The following is a 13,013-nucleotide window of genomic DNA, read 5'->3' as shown; positions in this document are numbered from 1 at the left end:
TTCATTCTTCTCTTCCTGAAACTTTCAGGCGCAGTGATATCTGAATTCCTTAGACTATGGAATTGCACATATAGATAGGTTCTGGTACTTCATATATTTATTAAGCATATATATTTATTAAGCTATGTTCTTTCACAGATTATCAGAAAACATGGTCATATATATGTTACATTTATTTTACTCCGCTGTTTATAACTGTCAACTTTAATGACCTTTCAAAATAAATAAGTTAAAAATAATTATAAAAAAATAAATCTTGTGAAACAATTCCTAAGGTCCAATAAACTGCAAGCTTATGAGCGTCTTGGTCTGTTCCTTTGTCTTTTTATTGTTTTGTTCCTGTTTCCTCCCAATTGAAAAGCGCCATGGAGTACGCTGCCGCTATGTAAATAAATGTTACTAATACTAAAGATTAAATTCAATCTTCCTGTAATCAGTAATGTCACAGAGTAGACATTTGTTTACAACAAGCCAATTTTCATCAAAAAATGCCTCCTCAGAACTGATGTTTTCATTTGTGCTAGTATATTTCTTTTCCAACTAACCTGGTCTCGAAATGATTTTGGTATTATAATGTAAATGTGACATCTCTACGGATCTTAAGGAGTCGGGCAGTTGTTTGATTTTGCACACATGCTCGTCGTCCCCACAAAGGTTGGGCTGCAAAGGGATTTCTTTCTTTTTTTTTCAACAATGCTAAAACTTTGCAGTACAATCATCTCTGCGGAGAACGTGTACTTTGGAGTTTACTTTGAACTGACATTGTTTATTTCCAACATTTACAGAAATAAACAGGAAAATCTTTTAAACACTAACAATTGAATTTGATTCCTGATGCTCTTTGGCAACAAATCACATCTCCTTTCAAGCTTCAAGTGCCCGGTATGTAAATACTTGACATAAGAGACTATAGATCTGTGAACCTTTAATGCACTTAATGATGCCAAATTGTGTTAGTGTACAGTACACATACATGCCGTACATGAGGCGGACCATTAGTCCCCATTTTCTACTAAGAAAACATTTCGGTCTGCTAGGAAGATATGGATTTAATGGGTGTCAATTGCAATGATTCTTATAACATTGAGAAGTTGTACAATGAAGTACAAGAATCAAAATATCTAAATTCTAAAACAAAAAATACAATTATAAAAATAAAATCTTTATCATTTATCTAACACAAAGTGAAACAAATCAGCATCTATAAAAAAATGGGGGGGACTGAGATGGTGAAAATTGAGTATACAACTCAACAAAATAATCCTTATGACCTGTGGGCATTATTGTATTGTCAGAATGAGTTTGATTCTTACTGACATCTACTTTTTTTGTTACTTACATGTGGACAACACGGTGGCTTAGTGGTTAGCACTTCTGCCTCACAGCACTGGGGTCATGAGTTCGATTCCCAACCATGGCCTTATCTGTGTGGAGTTTGTATGTTCTCCCCGTGTTTGCGTGGGTTTCCTCCGGGTGCTCCGGTTTCCTCCCACACTCCAAAAACATACTGGTAGGTTAATTGGCTGCAATTAAAATTGCCCTTAGTCTCTCTCTCTGTCTGTGTATGTATGTTAGGGAATTTATACTGTAAACTCCAATGGGGCAAGGACTGAGTGAGTTCTCTGTACAGCGCTACAGAATTAGTGGCGCTATATAAAGAGATGATGATGATGAAAGTTAGGTTTACTTTTTCAGTCAATGAATATATTGACTGTTGGCAATACACCTTAAAATCACAACTCATATTATGAGCATTCCTTGAAGAATTTGAAGACAAATAAAATAAAAAGTGTTTATCTAATTTTCAATCGTCTTCCCTTAAAATTTAAATGTATCTTCTCGCTCTACATATCATGTTTATTTTAAATTGCACTCATAGAAGGGAATTCAATTCACTGCCATGTCTTACTGCGCTCAATTCCGGGTACTGCAGGACCCGAACATCACTGATTTTCCTGCGCAAATCTATGAGGTGTGAAGAAGAATCATCACTGCGGAGCGCCATCACTAACGCTCTGGAGACACTTCCGCGGCACCTCCCAGGAAATTGAATTCCATAAACTCTGATAACAACCGTGATATTTGAATAATACGGCGATGCAGAAACCCTGTGGAACCTTATAAATAAAAGATAAGAATAATATTTGATTTCCAGGTTAAGTATCTCCTGGTGAGCTCTGTCTTATATACCATCCCAGCAGGCCTTCTCAAGCAATCCTTATTACATAGGTTATGTTTGCTGATTGGACTGTAAGCTACTGTAACTATGACATGTAACCTGTCTGAGTTGTGAATAGCGCAGTTTCCATAATCTAAAGAGAAAATAAAGACCTTCAGCCTTCAATGTGGGAATATGAGGCCATGATGGTATAAACTCCACGGGATCTGAACAATTAGCATTAACACATTCTGTAAAACTAAGAAACTAAGAAAGAGACCAGTCAAAGTCAGCCAGGTGACTGACCTCAGGGTGGGAGTAAGGGGGGGGGGGGGTGGAGCAATAATAAAACTGTGGCTTTGTTGATTTTTTGCTATTTGGTTCCCCACTTATATTACATAATCACCCCACATTTATTTGCATGCGTGTGCAAAATGTATTATGTACCTCAAAATGTATGACCAGGCCTCCCATGCTGGGTGGAGAGCTGGAGATAGACAGGTTCTATATTAGATCAATTTAAGGTTTTCTTCCCCAAAACATTATTATTATTAATATTATTATTAATATTATTATTATCACCATCAACAACATCACCAGCATTTTTATTCTTCTTCTTCTTCTTCTTCTTCTTCTTATTATTATTATTATTATTATCCTTTCATCATCAGCAGCAGCATTTTCACTATTATTATTATTATTATTATCATCAGCATTATTATTATTATTATTATTATTATTATTATTAGTATCATTATTATTATTATTATTATTATTATTAGTATCATTATTATTATTAGTATCATTATTATTATTATTAGTAGTAGTAGTAGTAGTATCATTATTATTATTAATAATATTATTATTATTATTATTATTATCACCATCAACAACATCACCAGCATTTTTATTATTATTATTATTATTATTATTATTATTATCCTCATCATCATCAGTAGCAACAGCATTATCTTTACTATTAATTTGTTATTACTACTACTATTATTATTACTATTATTATTATCATCATCAACATCAGCAGCAGCATTTTCATTATTATTATTAGTACTATTATTATTATTATCATCATCATTATTGTCATCAGCATCAGCAGCATGGTCATTATTATTATTAGTACTATTATTATTATTATCATCATCATTATTGTCATCAGCATCAGCAGCATGGTCATTATTATTAGTATACTATTATTATCACCATCATAATCGTTATTATTATTATTATTATTATTATTATTATTATTATTATTATCTTATTGGAATCTCCTATGGGTTTTTACTTACATTGTCAGATCCTAAGTAATCTGGGTATAATAACAACTAATATACTAACTGATAACCATATGATTGAACTGAATTAAGTAGAATGACTGAGAACATGTGATTGTCATCATTAATGAACCTTCATACATGTACATATGCAGTATAACACCGCCAATTCGGACTTCTATGTAAATGTTTGTTTTCAGGATATGTTCAGATGATAACCTGCTGGTTCCGTTATCAAAAGAGTTCTGATCAATATGCACAATACATATCTGTATATCTGTTAATTTAATATAGGCTCTGAAGGAATCCGGAGTGTAGGGCTGCGGCAAACGGTTAAACAATTTACTTAAATACTATTTCTTGCTCTGATCCGTGATCCAAATTGACCTATTTGTATATTTCTTTTTCTTTTTTTTTTTAAATACAGCTCACTCAACCTTGACGGATTTAATTCATTGTAATTATTATTTTGGAAAGATATAATATCGGAGACAATGTTCCTTGAGGCTACATATTATTAAGCCTGTTATGTACTGGTACTAAAGAGGAAATACCAATTATCATATCATTTAGTGGAGCAAAATATTATCCTTCTTTTATGAGTAACTACTTCCTTGAAGTTTATTCAAGTGTTTATAACCATTTAATGTAATATTGCTTCTTCGAGGTATCCATTACACTGATATATTCAGCAGGAAATTAGCTATGTCTCCATCATGTCTTGCAAGAATATTCTCCTGATTTTCTATGCACTTTATTTTGTACCATTTAAACGACTTGGACAGCGTTCAGATAATACTTGAGGAAGGTCATAGCCGAAGAAGAAAATTTTGTGGTCTTGAAGTTTCAAATAAATGACTACAGGCATAAAAAAAATAATGTTAACATGAAGGTTGTAATGTTAATACCAAGGTTGTCATTTGATTGCAACCTGAAAAAATATGGAAGTTATTGAGGGGGAAAAAAAAATATGTGAGTGAATTAGATTTTTTTGTGGTATTCATAAATAATTTGACAAATTGCACGTTAGAGGAACAGAAGAGGGAATAATTAATCGTGAAAGTTTAGGAACGGTAATTTAATTAAATCTGTTTTTACCACAATATCCAAAGATGTCTGAGTAAGGCGAATACATTTCAGAAAAGAGTCGCAACAATACTCAAACCTACATCTCAGGTATGTTTTTTTGTTTAGTATTTTTATTTATCATCATCATCATCCCCATTTATTCATATAGCGTCACTGATTCCGCAGCGCTGTACAGAGAACTTATTCACATCAGCCCCTGCCTCATTGGAGCTTACAGTCTAAATTCCCTAACTTACACACACACACACACACACAGACACACAAACAGACAGAGAGAGAGACTAGGGTCAATTTTTATAGCAGCCAATTAACCTACTAGTATGTTTTTGGAGTGTGGGAGGAAACCGGAGCACCCGGAGGAAACCCACGCAAACACGGGGAGAACATACAAACTCCACACAGATAAGGCCAAAGTCGGAAATTGAACTCATGACCCCGGCACTGTGAGGCAGAAGTACTAACCACTTAGCCACCGTGCTGCCCAATTTTTTTTATGAACAATTTATTGTGGTATGTTCATATTCATGTGTTTAGTGTCTCAAGAAATATACAGTGCCTTTAACAAAACATTGGTTGATGTAATTTACTCTTATGTAATGATAGTCAAACGTGAGCCAAACCAGCCAATCGGCACCAGTACAGGAAGACATGATCTGTTAGTTTGGCCACGCACATGGGTTGTCCAAGTTTGAGAGATTCGACTGCTTGGCACTTGAGCCAAGATCACAAAGGGTCCCGTTTGTGTATCCTGAAAGAATTCCTGACAAGACACTAGACCAAGCAGTGAAGACAACCCCATGTACAACAGAACAACCCATTTTTTTAATGCCCGCGTTTTGCACCTGACGACATTGTGCACCTGTCCACACATTGCAAATTTTGGCATTTAGCCTGCCGACATTTTCATGTCAGCAGGTTGAATGCTGACATTTACAGGGTAGGAATGATGAGGGGACTCCTTTTTAAATTTACTTACTTTTAAATTTTTCTGGCTAGTTGCGCAAAACACACTCTATTAATATATTATACGCTTTCAGCTAAAACATGTGCAATTTGCGTACTACGCAGAGGAGAACATATCTTAAAATACATGCGCATCTGCACACTATGTAAATTGTGTCATTTTAACGTACCTAACTTATGCCTATGCTTTTGGCATCATTTACATCCTACTCTACATAAGGCCCGCTATATATATGTTTTTGCTAAAATAGCTTGTGTGTTTGGTTGCATCATCTTTAGACTCCAGCTTGACACACTTCCACTGAATGTCTTAAATAAAGTTTGTTTTAAATCAGTGTTATTGAAAAATATTTATACATTTATCACAGTGTCTTGACAGTAGCGCCACCATCGAAACACAGAATATATCAGAGGCTTTAAAGATGAAAATGCAACAAGAACAGAGATTTTCCATATAGAACCAAACTCCTTTGTGAAATTATATTTCTAAAGCTACAAGGAATCACAAATAACTGACACAACTCATTGTGCCGGCTGAATTTCACCATCATTTTGCGGAGCATATTTCAATATCGAGATGACAGAGATAAGTAGAGTGCGTTTATTGAGGCGTCCTCCGCGGGTAATGATTTGCCGGGTGTCTATGAAATTTGCAAATAAAATTGTGCTCGAACCTTACATGTAATCTGCTTACAGTGCTTTAATTTATTTCTTAAGAAAGTTACTAAAAGCAAAAATCTCATTTTGCATTTGAATTTGTAAGGGCTAAAACCAGTTACAATGTGTATATTTATAATGTCATCAATTACTTCATTGCAATGATGGCACAAGCTGTTCTGAGGATCAATATTAAAGATTTTTTTTTTCTTTTTGACTTTCTAGTCGATGGAAGAGAAGATGATATGAGTATATATATCTGTGTGATCATAGTATTTTCCATTGGTTAAATTTCAAATACATTCATTTGACAGAGGTTTATTTATCTTACTTAGGAAGTGTAAACCTCGCAGTGAAGCATATACCGTTCATGTTTCTGTACTAGAAACATCTCAATCATGTTTCCGCCATTAGTCAGAGAACAGCTTATTATTGGACATATGATACATTTCTGTCTATTTGTAGTCCGTAGTTAAGAAACAAAAACATATTATTAAAGGGATTCTTTGCCTTCTAGAGCAAATGTAACACATTAGTAATGATTTATCAGGATAAATTCAGCCCATTATTTTCTAGGAAATGGACTGCTATTCCTTCGTACCTATAGTTTCTTGTTGCTTGTAATTACCGTAATATTTAGGTTCAGTACTACTTAGTTTGTTTTTTGTTTTGCAATGCAAAAGGTTAATAAAAAATACTTGATTTAAAAATAAATAAACCAGAACTATACAGAAGGAAAGAGGTATGCGTGAGCACAACTGAGAGCATACTTGCCAACTTTTCCTCGTTGGCTTCAGGGAGGTCCCGGGGGAGGGGGGCGTGTGGGGGCGGGGCTTGACGAATCGCATCATTTTGGCAACACCCACTAAACGATTGTCACAAATTTGGCCAATAACCGCAGGGGGTGGGGCCAAAATGACGCAATATTTGCATTATTAAGCCCCGCCACTTATCTCATGCTGGGGGCGAGAACAGGGAGGTGGCCCTGCTCTCCCGAGAGGTTTCCCAGAAATGTGGGAGTCTCCCGGACACTCCGGGAGAGTAAGCAACTATGCGCTAAAGAAAAGCAGCTAATGAATCTCTAGAGACTGAAGTGTCTTTTACATTTCTGTCTCCATTACTGAAGTCATGTTGTCTTCCCTGTCAGTCTTTGATTAAATCTTGGTCTCCATTAAAATGGCCACCTCCATAGGCATCAATACATGGACATAGGACACAATCTCTGAACTGTGTCATCATGCCACAGATGGCGAAGCCAACCACGTCTTGTACTGGCTCAGCATCAGGGAGAATGCCAGACTCTTTAGGGAGTGAGGGAGATCACCCCTATTTCAGGGAGTCTCCCTGACATTCAGGGAGAGCTGGCAAGTATGACTGAGAGTGAAGATGTGAGGTGGGAGGGGACTGTCATGTCTGCAACTGTCATCATCCTTGTCGCTCCTACTTGTTTATCCTCAAGCGCCCGTTCGAGGAGGACTCATTGTCTTCAGTCTTTACCATGGGAATTCATCAACATTAAAACCTTTCTACATTTTTCTTTCATGTTTTCTTTTTACTTTGGAGAACAGATATTCTCTTATATTTCAAAATGAATTTTAGTTTATACCTCTCTCTCTCACAATTTTTCACCCCCATCCCAAAAGCCTCGCGCCCTAGGCTGCAGCCTAGTCAGGCTATTGGAAAATCAAGCCCCGATTACTTGTCAATCCAGGTGCACGTGACATTATGAAATGACATTTGTGCTGCAATTTGACACTTCTGTAAACAGGTATTTCTGATACGGGCTGAGGAGGACACAACGATATAAATATTTTCTATTAGTTATTTTGTGGCAATATATGTAGGGAACATTACTGAGTCCCACTAGCAGCGTTGATCTATACTTTGCTGGATTAATTATAATGTAAATGTGACATGAGGGAGGACCTTGAGAATAAATTTGAACAAAAACTACCCTGTAAACTCCTCAGACTTGACTGCCCTTTATTGCCATCTTTCAATGTTATTGCTGTAGCCTGCCGGTTTAATTGTTTTAATACATGGAGGGCTCACTCCTTTCACGACTTAATTATTGTTCGTAAGAAAGGAGACAGCAAGTGATGAGCTTTGTTGCAGAGAATGCAGAATGTAAATACACGCACTATGGTGGAACCGAGAGCAAAGTTGTTTACTTAACAATGCCATGAGGCCGAGAGTTTCCTTAAACAGACACAAATGGAAATATTAAAGATAACACGTGAAAATTGCTGGCTGAATTCTCACGGTCAAACAATAATACATTTCTATTTAATATTTCTAATTTATCAGAGAGCATTAGAATGATGCCTTTAAGCCAATGTAGGTTATAACTTGTGCAAAGACAAAACTTTTATTTAGCTACGCAATCATCATCATCAACATTTATTTAGATAGCGCCAACATATTCTGTAGCGCTTAACAATTGGGGAAAAACACAGTAATATACAAACTGGGTAAAACAGGCAAAGAGACGAGCAGGCCCTGCTCTCAAGCTTACAATCTATGGGACAATGGGAGTTGGATACCTGAGGTTAAGACTACATATTGCATTTCAGTCCAGCCAGATTGCAAAGGTGAAAAAAGCAAAAACAAAATACACAATAGTAGTAAAAAAATAAAAAAAAGTATACCCAGTTTCCCATAAACTATTCCATTTAGATACAACACAGACCTAGGAATTGTGAGTAAATGCATCCTAAACTTAGCTCCATCCTATATGTTTATGGCCATCTATCCAACCCCCGTCCTTTCATTATTAACTGGGTATAAAAAGTAGCAAAAAGTTGAAAGGAAAGAAGTCGAAAAGAAAAAATAAATACGATTAACATAAAACCATACACACTGTAGGCATGGGATCGTTTATTAGCAAACCCATTATCCAAGACGTTCTGAAATCAGAAAAAAATAAGTAAGCAGCTTTGTAGTTTCTTGGTAAGAACGTCCCACACAGACACAATAACCAAGTGCCTTCTCCTAAAACTCACTGTGAGGAGCTCTGCTAAAGTTTAATGAGGGGAAATACATTGGTCATTTCAAAACATCATTTATTATATTTTATGTATCTGAATTTAAGAAAAGGGCATTATCCAAGAACCATTATGTCCCAAGAATGATTCAAAATAGATCCTATACTGCAACTAAAACAGTACTTTTACATAGTCATTTGTCTACTTGACTGGTAATGTATTGTGCCTTGAAAACATATTCAGTATCCAACACATTAATATTGTTTATTTATATAGCATCAATCATTGATCCTATTCTCCCGGAAGAGCAGTCACCCTCCCGGACACTTGTGTAGGTGCGTATTAATGATGCCATTGCTGCATTAAGCCCCGTTCCCGCCATTCAATGCCGCACGCGGTCAGGACAGGTGTTCAAAGTTGGCAATTATGGTCTACTCCCTATCTCCAATATATTGAATCATTATGTTTTCCCTGAATTTGTGTGTTACTTCAGTGTCTACCTCTGTCTGACAGTGCATTATGGGACCAGTAGTTCTAAAACAACTGTAAAGTCACCACCAATAATTTCAATACAGATTTAGTTAATTTTGTTTTTGTCATTTTCTTTGGAAGCTGAAAATTAGGCAAATTCAAAGGGATCAGAAAAACAAAACTAAGTTTATTGACTTTCACACACTAAGAGCCCATTAGTTGTAAACCGGCACTGAAAGCCAACATACCAAGAAATGAGATCAATTGTTTTGGCTTATACTGTGACAGAAAGAGCATGAGAATATGCACTGAAGTTCCCAAGTACTGAGCACAACATACTGTCCATACTGGTGAATTTCATTTCTATTAAAATACATGAATATATATATAAGACACTGCACTTGTGTTTCTAGATATAATATAAATAAAAATCTATATCTATAAATATAGTGTATATATATATATATATATATATATATATATATATATATATATATCTATGTCTACTATATAAAAGCCTAGTGGCGTGTGTCTGTGTGTGGGAAAAAAAACAACAAGCTGCAGCGCCACCTGCTGGGTGAAGTTATACACTGACCTACTATATTCTTAGTGTGTGTGGGGGAAAAAAAACTCAGAAAGGGCTGAAATTTGCTGCAGCGCCACCTGCTGGGCGGAGTTATACACTGACCTACTAAATTCTTAGTGTGTGTGGGAAAAAAACTCAGAAAGGGCTGAAATTTGGTATACTAAGATGTTTTTAATTTGTTAATTTAATTTGTTAATTGTTAAAAGTGTTTATAAAGATTTTTAAAAAAAATATATATATTTCTTGAAGGAGAAGTGACAGTTGGGAGTGGTTGGTGGTTGCCGGGGGTGACAGAGCGAGAGGAGTGTGATACTCAGGACCGCTGAGAGAGATCCCTGTGTCTGGATAGACATCTGGATAGATGTGGCGATAAAGATGAAGGATGAGGTTATGGAGAAAAATGATGAGGTGGTGACATGTGGACAAAACCACGTTAAATAAGGGCACTTGCGTCGGGAAGTAACGCTCTTCCCCTGAGGAGGCCTGGGCTATGGCCCAAATGCATGACAAGAACCTTTTTAACACCTTAAGTAGCTTGATTTGACTAGAATGCATGAGTATCATGCACGGGTTAACTTGTATATATATATATATATATATATATATATATATATATATATATATCTATGTATATTATATATATGTCATTGTTTCAGCCTGCAAAGCAAAATCTGAATTGTTACATACAGGTGAAAACAAGGCACATTATTGCATGTAGCCTTAATTCAGGAGAAATACCTAAAGCTCCTCTCATCAAAAAATGCACCCACCACAGACACGATCTTCATATGCAAATCTGTGCAAAACTGCGTGCAAAAATAAGCGCATATTTTGCACTTTTGTGAAAGACTTCTGGTGGCTGCAAATTATAATCTTTAAGATGAAAGATCTCCAGGATAAGACCTTTCCAAGCTCTACGCAGTTTTGAAGGATTATAATGGCAAATATTTTTTTTTTTAGATAATTAAAATTGATGTCAAGGTTCTAAATGAAATTCAGCCCACTCTCCCTCCAAACAAGAATATTGGATTTGGCATGACACACAGATAGTCAATGAGATCTGATCTAAAACAGAACTGAAATGAACACTCCCGTCCAACACGGCATCACATGCAGCGATAATAATCAGTCAAATGCACTTACAATGGGTTTCAAAGAAAAATATATTTTTCACATGTACAAATAGTTGATCCCGCAAGGAGGGAAGATTTGAGCCAACCTGTGTGATTTGCAGGAACTTCCAATAAAATAACCTTCAGGCTCATTTACTCTGTGACATTTTAGTCCCGCAATATTTTTATATCTACAATATTTTCTTTACATTGTACGTTTATTTTCCAGCTCAGTGACAGATGAGAGACATTTTTATAAACACGACTGAAGGTTTTTGTTTGTCAGGAGAACATCTATCAATGGTTAATGTGAGTCATCCTGAAATATAATATATGCCCAAATCAAGGATATATCTTTCAGTTCACGTTTGTTGTAATGTAGTTTAGTTTGAAAACAGAGTGATTACTTTTTTAGAGTATTCTATTATGCTGTGTCGTTCACGATGCTTTTCTAACTATGTCTGGGGGATGTGTGGGGGATTAATACTAGGTGTGGTAAAAATATGTTTCTCACCTTTGGGCAGTAGTCTGGTTCTCCTCCTTTCTTAGTATCTGGGCCCGTTTAACACACCTATTGTGCAGTCACTACTTGAGGAAATCAGTTTGCACACCCTGATGCCAGGGGTGGCACTGCCCCTAGACGAACCTAGGTTGCCTAGTGCGTAAATGTTGTAGGGTGTGCCTAAAACTGAGTGACATCATTAATGTGAGTGATATGGAGGGGAGCAGATAGCAGCTTACCTGTGAAGGTAAGGTGTGCTCCTCCATGATTGTAATGGGCTGGGGGTGTGGCGCTTGGTTATGATGTCACAGGCCAGCGCCACATTGCCAAGAATAGAAGATGTCACCCCAGTATGGTGGCTCAGTGGTTAGCACTTCTGCCTCACAGCACTGGCTGGGGTCATGAGTTCGATTCCTGACCATGGCCTTATCTGTGTGGAGTTTCTATGTTCTCCTCGTGTTTGCGTGGGTTTCCTCCATGTGCTCTGGTTTCCTCCCACACTGCAAAACATACTAGTAGGTTAACTGGCTGCTTTCAAATTGACCCTAGTCTGTGTGTGTGTGTGTGTGTGTGTGTGTGTGTGTGTGTGTGTGTGTGTGTGTGTGTGTGTGTGTGTGTGTGTGTATGTTAGGGAATTTAGACTGTAAGCTCCAATGGGCGCTGCGGAATTAGTGCCACTATATAAATATCTGCTGATGATGATGATTATCCACCAACCAGACCTCAGTCAGATTGGAAGATTGGACAACACATGTATGGCCAAGTCTGTAAAATCCGACACCTCAGACAAGACACAGTTAGTATGGCTTTACTTGCTGTCCAGCTCTACATCTGAATGATCCCGTTGTAGATGTTGTTCAGGATCAGCAATCTTTTGGGCCTGACACACTACATTTGTGGCCAATCAGTTCTAAGATAACCTACTTGACATGATGGTCAAAAGTCCATGATGTATTGGAACCTTAAAAGCTTGACACCAATCAGAGAAGTCCACTAAATACCGAGCTCCTTCTATACAGCCGGAGAACAGGTGTGGATTTAAGTGGAAAATGCCAGTCTCTACCCAATGAATAATTCTCAAAGAGTTTGTCTATTCTTTACTAACTACAGGGAGCTTACATTCCTTCCAACTATAATTGTCTTAATGCCTGTTTTAATCAGTATTAACTACCAGCAATAACATGCTTTTAATTATGTTTTAA

This window comes from Mixophyes fleayi, chromosome 7 (assembly GCF_038048845.1).
Source record: "Mixophyes fleayi isolate aMixFle1 chromosome 7, aMixFle1.hap1, whole genome shotgun sequence".
Lineage (NCBI taxonomy): Eukaryota > Metazoa > Chordata > Amphibia > Anura > Limnodynastidae > Mixophyes > Mixophyes fleayi.
Note: the sequence above shows the minus strand (reverse complement) of the source record.